Source organism: Puma concolor, chromosome D2 (genome assembly GCF_028749965.1).
Source record: "Puma concolor isolate L17-30 chromosome D2, mPumCon1.1.hap2, whole genome shotgun sequence".
Lineage (NCBI taxonomy): Eukaryota > Metazoa > Chordata > Mammalia > Carnivora > Felidae > Puma > Puma concolor.
The window spans coordinates 14,034,483-14,052,578 of NC_141677.1; the positions used below are offsets into that span (position 1 = coordinate 14,034,483).

General features: G+C 48.4%; 1 long non-coding RNA gene across 2 annotated transcripts; it reads left to right on the forward strand.

Annotated features, from left to right (window-relative positions):
• The first annotated feature begins 48 nt into the window (after positions 1-48).
• On the forward strand, positions 49-6,901 carry LOC147575798 (uncharacterized). 2 transcript variants are annotated; one of them, XR_015241569.1, is made up of 3 exons: positions 49-2,399; positions 3,105-3,221; positions 4,019-6,901. It is a non-coding gene; the product is annotated as an uncharacterized LOC147575798 (long non-coding RNA). The 2 variants fall into 2 exon arrangements; XR_015241568.1 differs by having other exon boundaries at positions 49-3,221.
• Positions 6,902-18,096: the final 11,195 nt, after the last annotated feature.

The window sequence follows — 18,096 nt, forward strand, 5'->3', positions numbered from 1 at the left end:
GAAGGAAGGGAGGAGGGAAGGGGGAAGGAAGGAAGGAAGGAAGGAAGGAAGGAAGGAAGGAAGGGGGGAAGAAAGGAGAGAGGGAAGGAGAAAGAAGGAATTTATAGCAATGAGAGGAGGGGAAAATGGAATTGGAGCTTTTTGTGTTCAATACTCGGAGGTCTACCAGCTGAAGCCCAGCCAGGACCTCTGACAAAGCCACGCAGCATCCCCGTGTGCCTTCAAGGACTTCCGTGCATTGTTCCGGCAGCCGCTGCAGCAGCTTCCAACTCTTGCATCCCCTCTAATTTGTGAAGTCCCAGCTCTTACCCTCCCATCTCCCTCTACATTCCTCTCCTTCAAGGTCAAATCCCAGCGCACCTCAACTTTGCCGTGTTTTCCGGGGCGGTGGTGAGAGCCCCTCCCCGGGGAAAGGGGGGGGGGTGTGCCGGGGACGGCGTTGCGAGCGGCGGGGCTGGAAGAAATCTGCTGGGGCCTTGACTTTCTCACACATGTTTCAGATGTGCAGGGTGTGATTGTAAACAGCGTCTTCTGCGCTGCCAAAGCTGGCCTCCCCGCCCGAGCCCTGTTCCCAACACCCCAGGGGTTCCAGTAATAGGGCGTAAAGCAAACAAAGAAAAACAGTAATCTGGTGTTCCAATTGCATTTTTTGTTTTTAGAAAATGGTAATGATAGGTTATTTGATTACCCTGGGTTTGGCTCTGCTCGCTCTGTATTAAGCACATCTGGTATTTGGTAACAATATAAGTAGCTGGAGATTTTTGGCTCTTGAAAATAAGCTTATCCAACGTTGCCATGCAGTTTGGAAACCCGTCAGAGAGGCCGGCCAAACTTGTGGAGATACAAGACTTTTTCTGTAGGCTGGGCAGCTGGCCAGGACGGCTAAAAAATGTGAATTGGCTAAGCACGGCTGCCACGCAAACACTTCTGGAAATTTCTGTGCTCGGGCCTGCCAAATGCATTATGCACAACATGAATTACAAGAGTTTCTAGCTCTCCCAGCAGTTGTGTTTTGAATTTAATTCTCCTGCGCGCTTTATGAAACATACACACACAACCAAAATGAGAAAAACACCGCAAAAATCCACTACCAGCTTTTTTGGGTTTTTTTTTTTTTTTTTTTTTTTTGTCTCTTTCCATTTGCATTGCCAAGCGTGCAACTTTTCCTGAATTAGGAGAAATGGCCTCAAACTTTGGTTTCAATTACATTAACTCTAACACGTGGGAGGGAAATGTGCTTCCTGGAAATTCTAGAAAGGAAGGATGTCTCGCATCATGGAGACAGCCTAATTTCTAAGTAGGAAAAACAATAAAGCGCAACCAAAGGGCTCAGAAGGAGAAAAACACATACAGCCTGCAGTGCTCACAGCCGGTGATTGGGACTGGGGCCTTGCCGAAGGGCCGTAGTCCGAACAGAGCTGTCAGCAGAATGTGTCTCTCCTGTGCCCGAGACGGCATCCTTGCACAAAGGTCCCTGGTTCGGCCCTGCCGGCCGGCCGAACTATCAAGCTCACGAGGAAATTTCGAGGTGGAGGACGGGCCCCGGAGGACACGCCACAGCCGGTCAAAGGGAATGCGGGCAGGAGAGAAGCAGCCAAGCCTTCCAGACGGATCCTGGTTCTGCCCAGGCTTCCCTCGCCTTGCAGGGCTGAGAAACGTTTGCATCATCTATTTTGTGATTCCAAATTGAGACTTGCCTCTTTCTGGTGATTCAGATGAGCTGGATTGCTCAGACTCTCTGCCCAGGATTGTAAAAGGGCCTGGAGCTCTCTACTTCTATTCTGGAAATGACATTATTCATAGGATGCATATAATTCAATACGAAACAATCACACCAGCACATGGAGAAGACAGGACGTCGTACGGCAAAATCCTTCCGATTCCTACCAAGTGTGATGCTTTCTTGATATACGGCCTTTCTCGCGAGAACTTAGGTAATCCTGTCAATATTAGTAAGCTGAAACTCTGAAGAGTTCTAACTGAGGGCTAATGCTCCCAACTGCGTCATCTGTCAAGCCACTACGCTAGTCTGTGCCTCCGTTTCCCTCTCTGTGTTTGCTTGGCCCTACCGTTCTCCCAGAGTGTGGGAAAGGTCTTGAGTTCGAGCATCAGGTCCTGGCTGGGACCCTTGTAACTCTGTGACCTCCTCCCGGTGGCAAGTGTCAGCATAGTGTCCTCACTTGTAAAACGGGGACAGTGGCATCCTTCCGCCCCGGCACGGTCACGAGGAACCCAACGTAGTAATGACAGTGCACCTGTTCTGCGAACTGTAAAGCGGCATACAAACGTGGGTTGTTATTGGTACCTTTCAAGTCCTAATTATAGAACTTTGATCACTTAGATTCCTGTGAATGTGATAGAGAGCGTGTGAGGCAAAGCGGTCCATGCACGTGCGTAATGTGATCTGGGAATTTATTGGGACTGGGTGGCAAGGAGGGGAGACCGTTGCTTTCTGCATATGATGTAGGTTGACCTCTGTCAGTATGACTCTTAATTAAAGTATGTCACCTGCCTCCCCCTCCCTCTTTCTCTCCGTGCCCCCGCCCCCCCCCCCCCCCAGCTTCCTCCCTTCCTCTATTCCTTTTTTCACAAATCCATTGGCAGCAATCACGGTTAATGTGCCATTTGACTGTGTCGACCTTGGATGGAAGGTGAGCTTGCCCGAGCTAATTAAATTTCCTTTCCCGTAGTGAACTGTATCCCAGAACTATCGTTCACACTAAGCAGTGAAACAGGTTTGGGCATGTGAAAAAACAAAAAAAAATAAAAAGCTGGGGCCCCAAGAAAGTACTCTTGGCCTCATTTCCATTTGGCCCACATTGTCCTGTTCTTGGCTTAAATTTGGATCCCAGGACACATTTTCTCAGTTTCCTTTTCTCATGTTCCTGGATCTTTGTTGTAGAATTGTAGGAAACACAGAGTCAGGGGAGTCAGCCAAAAAGGATTTCTCCCCTTCCCGGGAAGGTCTCGGGTCCTGTCTCAGACACTACAGTGTGGGCAGCCCCCTCTCCACACGATTATTGTTTTCTTCGCCGTGGCCAGAAGTGCGGGGCTTTGAATTCACCTTGGTCAAAGGGGCTTTTTCTGTTCTCAGTTTTAAGGAGCACCCCCCGCCCCCGACTCCCCGCGAAGCACAGCGCCCACCAGTGAGCCAGCCTGGTCCTGCTTTGACCTCCGGGATCCGGGGCTTCTGAGGACAGATCTAGAGCTCGTGAACTGGGGTAAGTGTGGCTCAGCGGAAGCATGAACAAAAAGGAGACAGAAGGCCACTGTTGGGCACAGCAGAGGGAGAGAATGGGGCCCGGGGGCGGGGTGACAGGGGCGGAGGAGGGCATGACTGGAAAGAAGGCCGGGCCGCCGCCACTGCCATCCCAGGCGAGGACGGTGACAATAGGCCAACAGCTCACACACAGCACAAGGGCTGCCTCTGCCGGCCCAGCACTCCCTGTTGAAACCAGCTGGCACTGGTGTTAGTGGGGTCAAGGGACCAACGTGGAATTTTCTGGAATAAGAGGCAGATTGGGAAGCATTCCCCAGACACTGCAATATCCAACCAGCCCCTCCTGCCATTTACCTTTCAGGCTGACCGCTGTGAATAATAATCATGAATATTGACTGTGCGCCCTCCCTCCCCTGGCTCGCCACTGTGAATTATTTTAGTCTCACGGTCGCGCGGCACAGTTTTGCTATGATGTAGGCACTGTCGTTATCCCTGGTTTTCAATGGGAAGAACCAAAGCTTGGGTGGTGGGTTAAGTGACCTGACCAAGTTTACACGGCTCGTAGCAAATGCCTGGGCTTCTCTTTGGCGTCCCGTTTATGGTTACCACACGGCCACCGCCCGAGGCTTTGGACAACCGACCTCTCACCCCCATCCTGTGTCGTTAATATTATTTTTGTATTTGGTGGCAAAATGGGCTTCCCGTGGGAGGGGTTGCGCGTAGAAGTGCATATTCTCCGTTCCTTCTACCAGTGAGCTCCGTTGGTGCTACCTGGTTTCCTTGGTTTTGTCTTCTCAGTGGTTGCACCAACTCTGGGCAGGTGGACACATCTCCACCCGGCCAGGTTACTGTCGCAGCCCTCGCTGCATTCTGCTCACCAGCCCTCATGACAGCAAGAAAACCCCACGCTTTTACGAAAAAAGCTCGTATTTGAAAGGATCGCTAAGCTTTCTAGTCCACCCCACTGATGACCGTGTCATAGCCAGACCATTTCATCTGACATTTTTAAAGTGAAGATGATGGGTGCCTGGGTGGCTCGGTCGGTTAGGTGTCCAACTCCCGAGTTCGGCTCAAGCCATGATCTCACGGTTCGTGAGTTTGAGCCCCACGTCAGGCTCTGTGCTGACAGCGCAGAGCCTGCTTGGGATTCTCTGTCTCCTCCTTCTCGGCCCCTCCCTGACTTGTGCCCTCTCCCTCCCTCAAAAAATAAACTTAAAAAAAAAAAGTGAAGATGATTTTCCACTTTTGTATATTCAATATTTGCCGAGTACCTACTAGGTGCTTACTGAGTTCCTGCTAGCACAGGTACTGTTTGGGGCACTGTCTCCAAGAGTCTGCATGCTTAGGATGGGCGTACTCTCGAAATCCTAGTGTTCCGGGGAAAGCATTTCTTGTGATTTTCCCACAGAACCCACTCTTCCTCTCCAAGATGACCCCTCTAAGCCATGAGAGAAATTAAAAATGCCTTCATGGAATAATTATCCCGTGATTCTCAATGTGATTGCTAACGTTACCACTAGGACCTTTCCGCAAGTCGCCGGTTGAGCACCTGTGTGTATGAGACCGGGAGAGAATGAGGGAGAAAATACTGCCGTCGCTATTGTTCCTAAATGACAAGACTGGTTTTATCACCATGGTATAATTGTTAGTGTTACATATCACCTTTACCTCTTATTTATGTAATAGTTCAGAAGCTAAAAAAAAAATTCTTTATTTCTTGGCAAATCTTGGATTCGACGGACATTTGTTAAATTGGGTCGAGCGCTAGCTTCTCAGATCCTAAGTGTATTTGTTTTTACTGCCGCGTAAAGTTACCATGAGCTCAGCAGCTCGAAGTGACACACGTTTATTATGTCTCGTCTTCTACCGGTTAGCTGGGTCCTCTGCACAGGGTCTCACAAGACCGTAGTCAGTGTGTCCACTGGAGCTGGGGTCTCCTCTGGGCGCAGGGTCCTTTCTCTCCCAAGTTCATAGGGCAGAATTCACTTCCTCTCAAGCGTCTCCTGGTAGGTTTGCTTCTTCCAGGCCAGCAAGTGCGAGAGAGGATCTGATGCTTTGTCTCTGCCCCTCTAGATTTTCTTTTAAAGGGCTCATCTGATTAGGTCAGACCCACCCAAGATAATCTCTCCTGTGAGTCACCCAAAGACACCTGATTAGAGACCTTAATTACATCTGCAAAATCCCTTCGCCTTCGCCACTCCCATCATGAAACACAGGGATGAGTGATACCCTTCCACCTTTGCTGCATTCTATGGTTAGAATGCAAATTAAGGCCCTGTTCGCACTCAAGGGGAGAAGGTTATATATTACCAGGGTGAGGGACACTGGGGATCATTTTAGAATCTGTGGATAGCAAGGTTGTCTGCGTGCTTTTTCATCGATTTATACTTAGCGGAGGAACAGGCATACAATGTAAAAATAATTGACGGGTCCTGAGAATGTAGCGATTGGAAATAAATTCATGTTTTTGAAGGCGCACTCCAGAGCACACTCTGAAAAAGGTCACTTTTTCCCCCCAGCAGGTCTTAACAGGGGAGGGTGAGGGAAGCGTGGGTAGGTGACGGTTCAGAAAGTACACGAGCTAAAAGAAACATGAGCCGGAAAAATCTAGGTTCCCGTTCTAGTTGCTCCTCAGAAAGCCGTGTGAGCTTCCCCTATCTGGGGAGCAGGGTGGGAGGGAAATAGTAGCTGCCTTCCCTTGCAGGTCTGCTGAACAGGCAAAAAGAGACCAACAAACCTTTGTGGGGACAAAGGTCTTAACTGTCCTGACACAGACTGTCGGGAAGCTGGTGGATCACACAGTGCTTCTGTCTCAAAAGGCGGGTGCGTGATCACATCACCGGGAGCCGTTTTTGTTTTTGTTTTACTTTTTTAAAGTTATTTATTTATTTTGAGAAAGAGAGAGAGAGGGAGAGAGAGCGCGCATCAGCAGGGCCCGGGGGGGGGGGGGGGGGGGCAGAGACAGGGAGACAGCGAGAGCATCCCAAGCACACAGCCCAACACGGGGCTCCGACTCACAAACTGAGATCACGACCGGGGCCGAAATCAAAAGTCGGATGCTTGACCAACTGAGCCACCCACCCAGGCGCCCCTGTTTTTGTTTTTGTTTTTGGCGATAACCAGTGAGGCGTTCTTGAAAGGCACCCACGTCTCTCCCATAAACCGGGGAATGCGTTCTCTGTGCACACGTTAGGGGAGAGAAGAGCCCCTTGCACACTCCCTCCAAAGTTGTACCTTGAACTTGAGGTCCAGAACCTCTGATGCAGCCTCTACAGCTGGCTTGCACGGTCCCCTGCATGTCTCTACAAGGCACACAAAGGAAGTGAGATAGGGAGGAGTGTGGGGCCATTCTCGGTCACGTGAGAATTGCTTCTCAGTTCGCCAGATCCGTGCAGCTGCACAAAACAAACACACATACAGTCCAGGCTGGGGAGACCGCCTGCAGAGCGAGCTTCCCTCCTGCAAGGAAACAGCCGTCTGATAATGTGTTAAGATCAGATTAATGTAGGAAGTAAACATGTAATAAATAATGATAGTGTAATAATGGTGTCTGTTGAAAATACGAGACCCGGAGTATGGATTTCTTAGGCTAATTTTGCCCTTATTTAAAAGAAACTGACAGACGTGCTTTATAAAATGGAAGGTAATTTAACAAGGAGAGAACGGAAGAACACCAACTCACTTTCCTTGTTTAACCGTTGCCTTATTCTTCTGGCTTAGAAAGGACAAGTGAGTTTTTGCTTTCTTTTCTTTCTTTCTTTCTTTTTAAAAAAAAATTTTTTTTTAACGTTTATTTATTTTTGAGACAGAGAGAGACAGAGCATGAACACGGGAGGGTCAGAGAGAGGGAGACACAGAATCTGAAACAGGCTCCAGGCTCCGAGCCGTCAGCCCAGAGCCTGACGCGGGGCTCGAACTCACGGACCGTGAGATCGTGACCTGAGCCGAAGTCGGCTGCTTAACCGACTGAGCCACCCAGGCGCCCCTCTTTCTTTCTTTCTTTCTTTCTTTCTTTCTTTCTTTCTTTCTTTCTTTCTTTCTTTCTTTCTTTCTTAGTTTATTTATTTATTTTGAGAGAGAGAGAGAGAGAGAGCATGAGCGGAGGAGTGGCAGAGAGGGGGAGAGAGAATCCCAAGCAGGCTCCCCACCATCAGCACAGAGCCCGACGTGGGGCTCGGTCTCACGAACAACGAGATCATGACCTGAGCTGAAATCAAGAGTCAGACATTTTACCAATTGAGCACTCCAAGTTTTTGTTTTCTTAGAGAACTGATATTTATTTTATTTATTTATTTTTTTATTTTTTTATTATTTAAATTTTTTTTTTCAACGTTTATTTATTTATTTTTGGGACAGAGAGAGACAGAGCATGAACGGGGGAGGGGCAGAGAGAGAGGGAGACACAGAATCGGAAACAGGCTCCAGGCTCCGAGCCATCAGCCCAGAGCCTGACGCGGGGCTCAAACTCACGGACCGTGAGATCGTGACCTGGCTGAAGTCGGACACTTAACCGACTGCGCCACCCAGGCGCCCCTAGAGAACTGATATTTAAATTTCACCCTCCACATCTCCCACCCTATCCTCAGTTCCCCCCCGCCATCCATTACAGATACGAGGCCATGCCTGGGTTCAGAATTCTCCGGGAAGCCACAGGACTTCACTCTCGATGCAGGAAAGAAAACAGGCGTTTTTAATGATCTGGAAGCCAGGTCAGTTTCTGATTTGCACACCTCAGAGCTTTCAGTTAATGGAAAGGCCCCAACAGTGTTATCGCAGCGTGTTGTTGCTGACTCATCAGAAAGACCAGTCCTGTGATGAAGGAACCTGGGTCGTTATTTCTGTCGTATTCCTGTATCAACTGAAACATGCATTCTAGCCCATGAAGCCATCTGAGTAAGCCACCTAGCTTTTGAGTCACACACCTAAGATATTTTCGTATCTGAGATGCGTAAAGCACAACTACACGTGACTCAGAGACATAGGCAAACAGTGGCCCCGTAAGAAACGGGAAGGGAAACGTCTTATAATAACCGCCTGGTCTGGACTATGGACTTTGTTGGGAGTTTCAAATGAGGGGATCTTGTTGGTTTTGAAAGCCATGTTGACAAACTGATACCGTATTTTTAGCATGCCTTGAATGGAAAACATGCAAGATATGTGAACAATATATTTCCAAATATGACACATATTTATAAAACACAGCAAACGCATGACAGATTGAGTAGGATATGTGGAAAAAAATAACAGCTGCGGTACACCCTATTTCTTAGCAAATTCACACACAACAAATGACATTCATGTCCCATGGTTTGCAAAATCTATTTTTTAAGCATTTTAGGAAAGGAGGTAGGGAATGAAAATAAAAGTTTGCAAAAGAAAAAAAACCAGAAGGTGGATGTAAATTTAAGTGACATGTCATGTAATTATCATGCATAAAACTAGTTCTGGATAGGTTACCCCCTATCCCCCAGCATGCCGCCCTTTGATGGAAATGATATTAAATGAGGCATTCGAAGTGATTTGCATTTTCAGGTGGGCTCAAATGTCATGTATAAGGGAAGGCATTTGGAAAATTTCAGTATAAAACAACCAAGAAGTGTGCCAAAGGTGTTAAGATTTACTTGGATGGAGGAGACTTGGTGCCGATCATAGTTTGGGTTCTGAACTGAGACAAATCTGGGTTCTGAACTGAGACAAATCTGACCAGAGACACTTGGATTTGGATGAAAGGCCATAGGGATCCATGGTCTGTTCTAAAGCAGGGACTTAACACGAGAAGCAGTGTTTTTAGGGGGATAGTGTCAGCGCCTGTGAGCACAAAGCAACCTCTGAGGCCAGTGGTGTGAATTCCTTATATGTGTAATATAGGCATTTAGGATTTGCGAAGGAGTTTTCTCATTTTCAAATGCGTAATCTTATCTGAGCTATGGAACCCCCTTGTGAGGCTTGCATTCATCGCGCACACTATCCTAACAAAGAAATCAAGAGTTGTGACTTTGGGGTCACACTCAGAGGAGGCACCAATCCCAACAACCAGGATGTTTGTTCCTTTAGGATGATCTCTGGGAGACATGGGGTTACGGGTATTTTTTTTTTCTCTCTTCTTCTTGTTACTTCTGTGTTTGTCCAAATTTTCTGCAATGAGAAAATATGATTTTATAACTCTAAAGTGACATGAAATATTATTGCTGTAAACAAGGGACAGAATCCCCCGTTCTCATTCCTTCTAGACCATTCCCTTTGCTCCACCCCCTACTGGAAGCTGGGACTGACTTTCCTGTGCTATGCATTGCTGGCCTCTGCCCCCAGCTGGAGCTCTCCCAGAACTCAGGGCTCTGTTCGTAGGCTGAGCTGGTGTAAGTCAACTTAGAACAGGTCAGCCTGGGAGTCTAGAGAACTAAATTTGCGTCCTATTTTCTACAATGCTGGGAAGTTCCTTCATATCTGTATGCCTTAGTTTCCTGCTCTGTATCCTTTTTGCCAGATATGGAGTGTTTCAAGATTCCCAAGCAAACATTGCCTTATCAAAGAAAGGTGATGCTAAGATTACATTCTTGTGGGAGACTGCTAACGTGTTGAAATACCGCACTTGTGTTTTCTGCTTGGCCTTGGCCTTACCGAAAGGAGACTTTGGGTAACAGAAGTAGGGGGAGGGAAAGGAAGGTGGGCATGAGAGACGGTGGAGAGGGAGGTGTACCAGTTGAACCGAGGCTGGAGTCATCAGCGGGCGTTCTGAGCTCCTCTGGCCCTTCCTGGGCGGGCGTGGCTCTAATGGGACCTCCCTCACTAACGGACACGCCACAGAAGCTCATTCAAGGAGGCCATCTGATCTAGCGTCATAGATAATAACAGACCAGACTGCTTCCTTGACCTTGGGCAAGCAACTTAGCCTCTCAATTTCCCACTTTCTCTACCTGTAAATAAATGATCTCACTGGGAGGTGAAGGATAATCGAGATTGAATTTCCAAAGGATTTTTAACTCCTTCGAATGCATCAGTTTTAAACTTTGGGGAAGGGAGGGTTCTTGGAACCCTCTGAGAATCTAATGGAAGCCAGGAGGCTTTCTCCCAAAACGACATGTACCTGGCCATCAACTTTCATATAAATTCGTACAGTTTATAGATTCCCTGAAGCTTAAACTTCCTCTAATTTAGGGGAAAAAACCCACATCTGCCTTAAAAGCAAAGTGCTATAAACATGTAAAAGATAAATAGTGTGTCATTTTCGTGTCACTGCCATCCTGTGGATTTCATTCGTGAAGCTCATGTGTTGTTATCACGACTATCCTCCTTTCATTATTGTTAAAAATACTCTGGGGCCCCTGGGTAGCTCCGTTGGTTAAACGTCCAACTTCAGCTCAGGTCATGACTCATGGTTTGTGAGATCAAGCCCTGCATCAGGCTCTATGCTGGCAGCGTGGAGCCTGCTTGGGATTCTCCATCTCCCTCTCTCTCTCTCTGCCTGTCTCTCACACTCTTTCCAAATAAATAAATAAACTTAAAAAAATACTATACTTTCTCTATTGGTTTTCGTCCTTCCCCGACACCCACCACCAGATTATTATTATTATTATTATTTACATTAAGCACCTTGGAACCAAGGATGCTTTGCTACTGGTCTTCTGTGTAAGACGACATAGGTCTCTTCCATCTAAGCATAATCTAGTAAATAGATAAGAATATGTATAATTAAAGTGAGCTGCTAAAATGAGTTCTTTTTTTTTTTTTATCACTCTTGGACAGTTAAAATTGCAATGCTTGAGAGAAAATGAAAAGTGGCCCCTCGTCATGTTATAGAGGGCACTTGACACAGGCATTCAATCTGAGATTGATTAAAATTTGCATACTTCTGGGGCGCCTGGGTGGCGCAGTCGGTTAAGCGTCCGACTTCAGCCAGGTCACGATCTCGCGGTCCGTGAGTTCGAGCCCCGCGTCGGGCTCTGGGCTGATGGCTCGGAGCCTGGAGCCTGTTTCCGATTCTGTGTCTCCCTCTCTCTGCCCCTCCCCCATTCATGCTCTGTCTCTCTCTGTCCCAAAAATAAATAAACGTTGAAAAAAAAAAAATTTAAAATTTGCATACTTCTTATTATTTATTCTAAAATAATTGAAAAGCAGTGGTCTTGAAGAGAGAATTTTTTTTGAAGAACAATATTTGATGCATTCGTTCCAAAGGAACCAGCCCATTTATTCAATAATGAAAAAAGGCATTATTTTCACATCGCCACCTAATGTCTTCTGTTTTCTCCCGTCATTATTTAGCTCAGCTGGAAATTAGGCATCTTCTTCAGTGACGCTTAAAAAAAACAAAACAAAACAAAACAAAAAAAACTTGTGTTGTGAAATAGCACTATCCTTTGTGGACAACTGGACTTCAGAAAAAGACACTTGGCATGGGTTAACATGCTTCTTGGGTTTATACTGGACCCTCCTTTCTTTTCCTTTTCCGTTTTTGGCACAATGGATAGGTTTTTAGCATGCCAGAATGGGTAGTTCTTGCTCTCTGAGATGTATGTGTATATATGTATATATATATTTTTTCCTTTTTACTATCTTCTATAAAAGGAGCTCGCTATTGATTGCAGCTGACTGAGTCGCTTGAGTTGATATCTAAGCAACGCTAACCCAGATAGGGATTAGCATTACATCAGCTGTCAGGCGAGGAAGCCTGGCAGAGTGCCAGCCTGTAAAAAACGGAACGCGTTTGCGTCACTGTTCCCTTGGTGATGCTTCTTGGAGCCTTGTCAGCTGTCCCCTGAGGTTGTTCCCTTAATATGTCAACAGACATTCCTGAATCTTTAATGCTGGATAGCTCTTTTCCTCTTCCAAAAACACTTAGGTGACCAAGCAGCTGGTGCTATGATCTTTCGAAATGTATCTCTTTTCATGAAATACGTGTTTGCTCTGTGTTTGCTCTCTTCGGAACAGTCGAGGGGATTTAAGAAGGTTTGGATTTCTGCTTCTCCCATGTTAGAGGACCTATTTTTGAAGAAACAGGACAGCCAGCTTTAGTGCTGGGAGCTGCTTCTCTGCTTTTATCTTCCTTCGGAAAACCCCGTATTCCCTCACCAGCTTATCCAAACCCTCCAATTATCCTGTTACACTGTGACATCTCATAGAACAAAACAGCTGGTTGAAAAGACCCGGCTGGAATTTGCCCCCATTTATGATTTGCTCTCTGACCTTGCTCTAAGAACATCCGCAAGACAGAAAAAGGTGTGGGCAGTGACCTTGAGCGTCCCCTGCTTACCGAGAACCGCACATAAGAAAGGTTTGTCACCCGTTGCCCACGTGAAATCCATTTCCTCATTTTCCCGACGTCTTTTTTTTTTTTTTTGCCATCCTGGCAATTCGATCTCTACTTCCATCTTGGAAAATTTTACACTGAAAAGTAAGTGGGTAAAGCCTCGCGCTAACATACCTTCTTTCTCTTTCTCTCTCTCTCTCCCTCTCTCTCTGTCTCTCTGCAAGTAAACGTAGCCCATTGAAACTGGGTTATTTCTCCCTGCTCAGTAACCCTCCAGATCATTATGCCATGGCTATACCAGCTAATTACAGTCAATAGTTTGAGCAACTTAAATTTGGAAAGAAGTCATTCGGGTTTTGGAGGGGTAGTGTGGCGGTGTTATTAAATTCATTTAATCATAAGTGACCATGATGGAGTACATAACTGGGGGGAAAGCCACTTTCACGGTGTGTGAGCCTCAGACTCCGCTGTCAGAGGAGCGCCTGTCGTCGAGCGGGCACACATCTTGTCCTTTGGAGACACACTAAGGGCCCCGAGAATTCTGTGGCCGTGGAAGCTGTCTCTGGGCTAGGTCTCCTGGGACGGCCGCTTCCTCATTCTGCCAGCTGATGTAGCAATCGGGTTTCTGTTCCGCAAGTCCTGTGCCCCCGGCGCCCAGCCTCCCGGGAGCCCCTTGATCACCCCCCCTGCAGAAGGTCCCCATTGGCTCCCCGGGGGACAATGGGAACAGAGCTGCCCAGGAGAGGAGGGAGTTAGGACCCTTGGGTTTTAGAATTGAAGGGAATTTTTGGAGTTCATGAAACCCAAGCCCGACATTCATTTTAAGAATGAAAAATCTGAAGTTTGCTGGTGTGGGCTAGCTGGTATCATATCTGGGAGGAGGACCCATCTCTCTGCACTGGCCTTTGTTTTTCTTAGTTTATACTTAAAAAAATATTTATTTATATTGAGAGAGAGAGAGAGAGCATGAGCAGGGGAGGAGCAGAGAGAGAGAGGGGGAGAGAGAGAATCCCAAGCAGGCTCCATGCTGTCAGCAAGGAGCCAGATGGGAGGCTCGAACCCACAAACCTCAAGATCATGACCTGAGCTAACGTTAAGAGTCAGATGCTTAACCGACTGAGCCACCCAGGCGCCCCTGCCCTGCTTCGTACAGCAGCAGCTCTTGTCTGGGGGCAGAGCTGGGCTGGGGCAGCACAGGGCACTCTTCTCCCCGGTTCAGGGTCCTGTCCGGTGGAGTCAGTGGCTCGAGGACCACTGAGGCCACATGCAGCGTGGAACTGAGCACTACGGATGGGGCTCCACTCCAGCAGGCTGTCACCCAAGCACACCTCTGTTTTTCCTCACTTAGCCGGGGGCCCACAGGAGAGCTTCGCTGTGCTGTGTGCACCCCACTTACAGCCGCGAGGGAATGCCATCCCCGACTGCGCACACCCCCTGGAGGGACCGACGAGGCAGCAAGAGTTAGCCCAGCCGTTGCTTTGGGGCCAGAGGCACAGAGTCTGGATGGTGCCGAGGACAGCATGTAACAAGACTCCTTGTCTCTTCCCCTTGGGAGCCAGGAAGGGGAAAAAAAAAAAATCACAGACACCTGTAAGAAAGTGGAAAGAGGACTTTTAGCCCTCATATAGGGCTTCCACATCCGGAATAAGATTTCCTCGCCCTTACTTCTTCCCTTGTTGCCCCAAACTCCACGCATCCCCCATGGGCTGGGCTGGCGCACGGCTGGCTCAGCTCGGTGGCTGTGATTCGGAGGGAGGGCTTGGGGGTCCGACCTCCTGCGTTCCAGTCCCCGCTCTGCCACTTGATAGCTGTGCGATCTCGGGCCAGATTTTCTCCTCTCAATGTCCTCATCTGGGAAATGGAGAGAACGCTATTGAGTTTGATGAATATACCAGAAGGATTAAGTGAGGTGGGGCCCCATAGCGTGCTTGGCAAAGCGCCCGGCCCAGAAGGGGTCAGTACGCCTCAGTCGCCGCTATTAACATCGCGCGGAGAACGCTTGGAGAGAATTCTCAAGGCAACCGATAGACACACATCTTCTCCGGTTTGGGGTGGGGGTGCGTTGGGAACCAGTGTACCGGCCTGGTGAGCAGGAGGTGAGCCGGAGACGAGGAGACTGGTTGGTGGGAACAACACAAACGACCTAGACCTTGACCGAGCTGCATATCAATATATATCCCGCCTAAAGGGTTGGAGCCAGCTTGCACTTGCCTATGGCGGGGGGCACCTGGTTCTACCACGCAGTCTGACCACTGGACACAACTGGGGGGAAAAGAGAGAAAAGAAACGCCAAAGTAATAATGGTTAGCATCAGCATGGCACGGTCACGGTCTCGGGAGGACCTTCATCTCTGTAGACAACGGAGGGTTTTACACTATCCTCTTTTTGCAGATGAAAGAAACACTTTCTTAGACTCTAGGGACTTGCCTCAGATTGAAGAGTGAATAACTGTTGGCGGTCAGGCCTGGACTCCCTTCTTTCTCAGAATGTTCCTCCGGGCCACACACACTCAGATGCACGCGCAGGTGCGTGCACACTCCTGCCCGCATACACATGCACACACGTGTGCACACACATGGAGGCACACGCGCGCACACGCAGATGGGCACGATATAGGCCAGGGAGACCCGGCGTCTGCAATGTGCTTTGCTCGCTCCAGTTGCCGGGGGTCCTGTAGCGCTTGGAGAGGTGGCTGCAGAGACCGGGGTCTGGCCCGCTGCACCGAGGCTCAGATAAACCCGGGAACCAGGAACCAGGAACCTGTAACCCCCTTCCTTCCCCCGAAGGCACCAGGGCGGACCGACTGGGCACGGGGAAAAAAGGCAACGTCCCCTTTCGTGTTTCCCCGACGTGCCTTTTGCCATCATGACAACTGCGAGTTGCTCTGGGAATCAGTCCTTCTCCCTCAAGCTCTGGAATGAGTCATTTGGCAAAGAGCTGCGTGCGGAAATTACAAAGCTTCCGTGTCACCTATGGAAACCGCGGTGGGGCTTTTATTTGTTTTGGGTTTATTTCTGCCGCTGTCCTCACTTCCGCTGTGTGAGAGGCCAGTGGGGAACCACACGCTTCACACGTGCTGCACATGCGCACCCGCCTACACGCGGAGGCCTGGGGCGCCGGCTGGAGGGCCCCGGCTTTCCTCTCTCTGCTCGCCCTTCCAATTCCTCTGCGATCGCATGGGCTGCAGCTTTGCCCCGCGGGCCACTGTCGTAGGAAAGCAGATTTGGCCAGTGGAGACCACCGTGAGCTGGGCTCGGCGCCACTGCGGGAGGCACCTGTGCGAAAAGGCTCCATCTGGGACACTTGGGACATGTTTTAAGGGGACACTTTCTTGCTTCACGTCCTCTACAGGCTTTAGGGGTTTCTTTTACCATACGTCTTTTGTTTTAAATTTTATTTATTTATTTTGAGAGAGAGAGAGAGAGAGAGAGAGAGAGAGCGCGCCAGAGGGGCAGAGAGAGAGGGAGACAGAGAATCCCAAGCGGACCCCAAGCTCAGCGTGGAGCCTGATCGCGGGGCTGGATCTCTGAGTCTGAGGCTGAACCGACTGAGCCCCCCAGGTGCCGCAAACCATAAACTTTTTTATGCCCTTGATACTTAATGCTCTTTTCATGGTTGGCTCATTGAAAAAAAAATTTTTTTTCCTGGAAACAAGAAAGGAGCTCGTAATTTTTTTTTAATTTTTTTTAACGTTTATTTATTTTTGAGACAGAGAGAGACAGATCATGAACAGGGGAGGGGCAGAGAGAGAGGGAGACACAGAATCGGAAACGGGCTCCAGGCTCTGAGCCATCAGCACAGAGCCCGACGTGGGGCTCGAACCCACAATCTGTGAGATCATGACCTGAGCCGAAGTCGGCCGCTTAAACGACTGAGCCACCCACGTGCCCCTGAAAATGTGTTTAAAATTTTTTTTTTTAACATTTATTTATTTTTGAGACAGAGAGAGACAGAGCATGAACAGGGGAGGGGCAGAGAGAGAGGGAGACACAGAATCCGAAGCAGGCTCCTGGCTCTGAGCCGTCAGCACAGAGCCCGACGTGGGGCTCGAACCCACAATCCGTGAGATCATGACCTGAGCCGAAGTCGGATGCTTAACCGACCGAGCCACCCAGGCGCCCCACGTAATTTTTTAATAGCAATCTGTCTCTGTGGCTGTCACACATATAAACTCTGTCACTTGGGAGAATTTTTAAGCACCTTCTACGGCTCAGGCACTGTTCAGGGAGCTGAGGATATATCAGTGACCAACATGCACACACTTCTCGTCCTTGGGAGACTAGGCAATAAATGACTGAGAAAACTTCTTAGAGGGGCGCCTGTGTGGCTCAGTCGGGTGGGTGTCCGACTCGATTTTGGCGCAGGTCATGATCCCAGGGTTGTAGGATCGAGCCCCATGTCTCGCTCCACACTGAGAGTGGCGCCTGCTTAGGATTCTCTCTCTCTTTCTCTTTCTCTCTCCCTTTGCCCCTCCCCCCCATTAAAAAAAAAAAAACAAGACATCTCATAGATATTTCACAAACCGAACTTAGAATTAAGGTCAATAACACTGAATCCACTTCAACCTGATGGCCTATCTTTATTCATATATTTTTAAATATTGTTACCTAGTCACTGGTGATCTGGATTTGAGGATTGGGACTTTAGTTCTTTTGGGAAACCCTGAGCCGGTCTGGTCTGCACACAGGTGTCCACCAGGCAGCTGGCTGATGGAGGCTGTGTCACAGAAAGTCTGAGATTCTGTGACTTCTTCTATGGTGATTATGGGAGTTTGGCTACCGGGCTGACAGGGTGCCCCCCCCACCCCACCCAACCTATGGAAAATTGGGTTTTGCTGCAGGTTGACCTTGGAAAAGAACGGGTAAGTAAATATAATTTAAATAGTTCATTTATTTTTTTCTTTAGGGACATGGAAAACAACCAAGACCCTTAGCTGTAGAGAACAAACTGATGATCACCAGAGAGGAGGTGGGTGGGAGATAGGTAAAATGGGTGATGAGGATTAAGGAGTGCACCTGTCCTGATGAGCTCCGGACGAAGTGTTCAATCACTATTCTGTGCACCTGAAACTAATATAACCCTGGATGTTAACTCTACTGGAATTTAAAATAAAATTTAAGAAAAATACACGCCTTAAAGAAAGATGTTGCTGAAGGAGAGTTCCAAAAAAAAAAAAAATAAAGGTTTACATAAACTGCTTATTTTTGCAAAACTGGCCCTTGCTGGTTTAACTGGTGGCTCACTCTTTCGTTCATTTACTGACCGCTGTGGTGGGCCAGGCACCCTGCTCTGTGTCAGAAACACAAAGTTTAATAAGACGTGGTCCCTGCCTTCAAGGCGCTCATAACCCGGGAGGAAAAGCAGTTGCAGAGACGATCGGGTAACTGTGGTCTGTGCTGTACTTGAGGCTGAGTGATGGGCTCCACCCAGCGTGGGGCAAGGCTTCGGAGAGAGGACAAACCGTGTCTTTAACGTGGGTTTAAAAATAAGTGTCTTATAAGAGCCAGTGCCTTGTCTCCCTCCTCCTCTGTCTAACATTTGTCCACGGTGGCTCTAAGGAATTTGGCCACGTTATCCGGCTACCAGTAAACAACTACGCCAGCCCTTCTATGGGCTGATCTGCTTAGTATTC